Here is a 5,919-nt window from a genome sequence, read left to right as displayed (position 1 = left end):
ATTATTATTATTATTATTATTATTATTATTATTATTATTATTATTATTATTATTTTGTTTTTAAATCAAATGAAGTCCTGCATAAACAGTATACTCGCGGGTTTGATGCCCGACGTGTGAGTCTAAAGAGAGAGAGAGAGAGTAAGAGAAAACAGTGTGAAAGAACATATGATGCTGCGAAATAACGATAACGTATGAGAGAGAGAACAGAAGAGATGAGATGCGTTCAAATGCGAAAGAACGGAATTTATCCAAAAGTGAGTGAAAATAGCAACAAAAAATCAAGTGATACGTACCATCTCTGCGAATCCTGTGTAAAAAGTCATGTAGAAAAAAAAAAAAAAACGGCATTCGTGCGGTCCGCTTAACCAAACGGACACATCCTAATTACACGCATATATCGATATAAACGCAAATGACAAACCAAGTATAAGACTGAACCTACCGGGAAAGGTAATAACCACAGTTAAGCGATCCGCACATCTCGCCACGTCTGACCTCATATTCATAAAACAAGGATGATCCCGACTAAGCGGAAAGCATCGTTCGTGATTCATGAATTCCATCGAAACGAATAATTGTTCACATCGATTATACCTATTATCGATAACACTTGTTTCGATTGTTGTCTAACGATTTTCTTCCTACTTCATAGCTTTCCGTTTCAGGTCGCGGCCCTCATTGATTCGCCTTTGATTCAGTCACGCGAATATCAGTTTATGAATATGCGCGTCTTATAATATAAAAAAAAAAAAAGGGATGGTGCACCAGCTAGTGTTTAGATCGGATAAGCTCCTTGTGAAAAAAGAAAAAAAATAATGAAAGCTCACTCGATGGTGGTTCTCATAGCCGATAAATACTAATCATTAAGACAGCCTGCCAAGAATCAAACTATTGTAAAATATCAAACGAACGCTAGCCAGTACAGAATGCTAAGATCTATTTTTTAAGAAGCGAATGTATATTTTTGTACTAAGGCAGGCCTTAGTGTGAATCGTATTTTCTTGCGCATAATGGCAAGACGAAAGCTGTGATCATAATATCATTTCGGCTTAGCGAGAGATACAATGAAAGAAAAATCGTACTAGGAAAGGAAAGGGAGGAAAGAAATATGAAAAATAGCAGAAGTAACGCACGATGGCATTTACAAGAGAAGGGATAATAACAAATGTGTTCCTTGCTAGTGTTATACCGAGTGGGCTATAAATAAAAAGGAAATCGAAAGAATAAAACATCTGTGATAAAATATAAAATCTTAGAAAAAGGTGCTCGAAAAAAATGGCGAAAAAGAGAACAAATGAAAAACAAGCTTATGTTAAAAATATAATAGAAAAAAAAAAAAAAAATTTGAAACAAAATGGAGAGAATAATATAAGTAAAGATGGAACACTGTGTGTATTAGGAAAACGATACGCGATATGAAATTCCTACAAAGAAAAATGTTTAGAAGTGCTTTTAGAAGATCTATGCGAAAAATGTTTGTCGTATATGACTAATCGATGGAGATTGTCTTTTAATGAGATAGCCCGGTCTAACTATTGTAGTGGGTACCGTCTTGTGATATCCTTAATTAAAATGAACGTACTTGATCGTCATGTGGGTTTTGATGAACGCTTGCTACTATTATCCGGACAAGAAGTTCATTCGATCGTGGAAAAAATTATTCTTACAAGTTTCTTCATGCTTGCAGTTTTTATTAATATATTCTATAATTTATGCCTACTAAACTCTAGAACATTATTTAAACGAATATTAACATTTCACTTTTCTGTCTGTCATATATTACAATTACAGTATACGTATGCATGTATAATATAACATTATGATTAATTTCAAGGAAAGAATAATTGTTAAAATTTTTTAACTTGTAAAAATCCAATTGAAAAAAAACAATGCAATTATAAGGAAATTGTATACGTATATTAATTAATGTATACGTAAATTCTATCGATCAAACGAAAATATATTGAAGAATGAAAGACTTGCTTTTATCAGACCCACGTGATAATTCAGGGTAAAATCAGGACGATGTATATCACGAATAGTATTATAAGTTCCTAAAGGAAAGAAAAAAATTTTACATCGTTTTAAGTACGATAGAATGAAACTGATATAACGAATAAACCATTCATGCGAACGGGAAAATATTCGGTTCGATGTAAGTTCATTCGTTGATTCGTTTTGTTTTATGAGATTGTAAAACGCTTCTCAAACATAATAACTAGCAATTTTTTTCTTTTTCTTTACACACACACATGCGCGCGCGCGCGCGCATACACACACATACACACACACACAAATATAATTCATTCCAATCGAAAGAAACGGGTGGTATAAAACATAACAGTGAAAATGCAAATTGAAAAGGAATGCTTTTGCGTTGAATGGAAAAATTAAACAGGAAAAAAAAACTTTCACGAAAGACAAGATAATAATTGTGCATATGCAATCATTTCAATATCGTATTATAAATGATGAATATCGATATAAAAATCAGTAAATTCGACTGATAAACACGAAAATGCGAGTTTATAATTTTACATGAAATGCTTATATATTATATATGTTGATCGTTTTATTACCAATTGCATATTTCACTAAAGAAATAATCGTTTTGACATTTTTGACATTTCGTCGAGAAATCGCACTATTCAACAACTGAAACATGAAACATGATATTCTGAAATTTCGCGCGCTCCTCAATCGATACGTAAAAAAAAAAAAAAAAAAGAAACTAGAAGAATATTTACCAAAACACCATTAGATACTTGTACATATATGTTAGTTAAGGGCTGAAAAATAAAAAAAACGCGGGCAAGTTATTTTTTATTGTCGAATTGCGAGATAAGATGGAACGAAAATCCGCTAAATAAAATATGTTCTGTGAGAATAAAAAAAAAAAAAAAATAAATAAATAAAAATAAGAGAGAAACATTTTCGAAGTGAAAAATAAAAAACGTCACCGGGCCCAAAATAAATATTGTCGTTCGTTGAAGCTCTTTTAGACGCGGGTATATATATATATATATATATAAATAACGGAAAAAGAGAGAGGAAGAAGACAAAAAGAAAGAATATTTAATCATGATATTGTGAATAATTGTGAATCTTATATCACGAAATCGAAATTTTCGGAACAGAATAACGTTATGACGCGTCCCGTGCCGAACAACGATGACCCTGAAATAGGATTATTCAATTAGTTTCAAATCAGTATGGGATTGTTTACGGTGTTGATAATTGTCGAAACGAAAACAAAATATTGCATAGCATTTTTTTGAGTTAGATATCTCTATGAAAATGCAATAAAAGATTATTTATCCGTAGGATAATATTTAACACTTATTTGGTATGTCATTACTGTCTAATGCTACACAAATTTTTTCAATGGGATATCAAATTATCGCTTTGCATCATGTTACGTATTTCTTCGGCAAAAATATGTATGTAGCTCTATTGATATTCATCGTTTCGATCATCGTTTTATTTCATGAAAGAAAAAACTCTGGCAATTGTTTCGAATTACTCAATACGCGTATACACAGTTTTCGTGCAAAATAATGACGAATCGGTTTCGTTTTTACCAAGTAAGCTTGCTTTCGTATCAGAATTTTTTAATAAAAAGTATAGTATATAGTTTAATAATTACAAGATAACATTTATTTTTATCTCTGTTGCAATTCGATTCTCAATATCGCACTGATAAAAATCTGCATTTCGTTTTACAAGACAAGAATTTATCTTAATTGATAATACATTTAATTTTTACAAATATATGTTTAAATCTTCTTTGAAAGTTACAACACAATATATCGTATTATTCGATTCTGTTACGGTTAATCGGTGTCGTCGTAGTTTTCTAAAAGTATTGTGCACGGTATGCTATATACCACGGTCCACCGCATACCAGTTAAAGTGTTAAATCGGACATTTTCACAGCATGATTTCAGATTAAAATGGAAAAACCGTAAAACGCGATGTTACGATGATGAATTTTACGAATAAAAATGTGGCTTCTGTCACACGTTATACATATACACTTTTTTAGTCGTTGTAGATACTACATATTTCAATCCATTAGTGCACTTCGAAGTTTCTCATATAGAATTCGATACATTATTATAAAAAAAAAAAGAAAAAAAAAAGAAAAAAAAAAAAAAAAAAAAAAAAAAAAAAAAAAAAAAAAAAAAAAAGATACGTGTAACTTTGTAAATGTTCTCTCTGAATACGTTCAACAAAATGAAAAGAAAGTTGTATAATTCTTCGAATGGAGAATTTGTTCTTCAGTCGTGCATTAATTTTTCTCGATGTTCAGGCGTTAATGTTTATATACATATAGTAACGACATATACATATAGTTAAATAGTATTTCGATCGAGTGAAACGTGTAAAAGCAGGCTCGATATTAGAACGCATTAGGAGGATGAATGATGTTTGAACTTGCTGTTTTCGAGATGAAGCGTATCAAGTGAATTACGTATAGTGCACCTATTCCATTATTTTTTTCCGCATTGTTAATGGCGTTCTAATGCCATATCAAATCGTAAATTTTAACTCGTAGTTTGACAGTTAGACCTTCCAGATATCTCGTAAGAAAAATTACGATAAGCGTAATACAATGTTACACGCTTATTTCTTCTTTGATATTTCAAATTAATATTCGAATCCTTCGCGTTTTCTTTTCCAAACATTCAGTTTTCTAACGAATGTTTATTATAATATTATATAATACAATTTATTATAATATTATAATATTACAACTTAATATCGAATTCAAATAATATTTACATATTCTTCAATTTTTTTGAAGAAATATTAATACATAATTCATAAAAAATAATTTAAAATACAAGAAACAAACTTAAATATGCAATGTTTTTTTGTTATTGATGCAGTAAAAATCTAATATTTAAACAGAGATTCAAAGTGGGGGGTAAGGAAATCGAAGAAAGTTATTCTTATTTATGATTCATTGCGAAATGTCATCTAAAAAAGGAACCAATTTCCACGTACTACATATATCTTTGTGTATTAATATATACTTATAACATATTGTTTTTTAATATTATTTTATTATTAAACAATGAGAAAGCTATCGGGAAAAATATATGCATACATGTGAACGACGCTTAAGGGTCGCTTCTTTCAAATCCTCAAGGTTATTACTCGAATTTATTAACTTTGCAAATTGACTGTAAAACTGACTGCGTTTACACTCGTAATCGAAGCTTGCAGCGCCACGAACGAACGACACTGTAAACGTCGATATCTTTATTATTATATCTATTATTATACAGCGTTTTAAAATCGAAGAAAAGTATAAAGAAGTTTGTTATCTATTGGATTAATTATTTTATAAGATATAAGATCAAATCTGGAGTTCCATTATGTTCTTGGTGATGCGAATAGTCTGTTGATATAGAGAGAATGCGTTGAACAACAGGTGTTATTTATGCTTTATACAATTGAATTCTCACTATTGAATACCGAATTAATCTCGCATCATAAATTGAACAAAACTATTAGAGTTATTTAATTTTTAATATTTCATCAATTTGCAATTGTTTTTTTATAAACAAAAATGTTTTTATTTATAATAATATTTATATAATATCAAGTGATATTCAGATACAAGTATCTCAGTAAAATATTTGACTCTCTCAGTGTCAAAATATTTAGTTGCAAAATAATTCGACATAGGAACTCAATAAACGTGTTATTCATTGTTTATACTTGTTAAACGCTAATGAGTGCAGTTTACAGTGCATATGGATAAATTTGTGAATGTGTTTCTGCTGTTATGAGAGCGCTCGTTTCGACACTAAGAGAGTCTATAGAATCTAACAGAACGTCATGAAAAGCAAATTAATTGAATTGCGGAAGAGGAAAAAACATAATACGATCTTAATCTATCGAGAG

General features: G+C 30.1%; 1 long non-coding RNA gene across 1 annotated transcript; it reads left to right on the top strand.

Moving 5' to 3' along the window:
- Window positions 1–6: 6 nt before the first annotated feature.
- LOC102679174 lies at window positions 7–1,576 on the top strand. The gene is made up of 2 exons (XR_422715.2): window positions 7–141; window positions 331–1,576. It is a non-coding gene; the product is annotated as an uncharacterized LOC102679174 (long non-coding RNA).
- The last annotated feature ends 4,343 nt before the right edge of the window (window positions 1,577–5,919 follow it).

This window comes from Apis dorsata, unplaced genomic scaffold (assembly GCF_000469605.1).
Source record: "Apis dorsata unplaced genomic scaffold, Apis dorsata 1.3 scaffold_801, whole genome shotgun sequence".
Classification (NCBI taxonomy): domain Eukaryota; kingdom Metazoa; phylum Arthropoda; class Insecta; order Hymenoptera; family Apidae; genus Apis; species Apis dorsata.
This window is presented reverse-complemented; position numbering and strand designations above follow the sequence as displayed.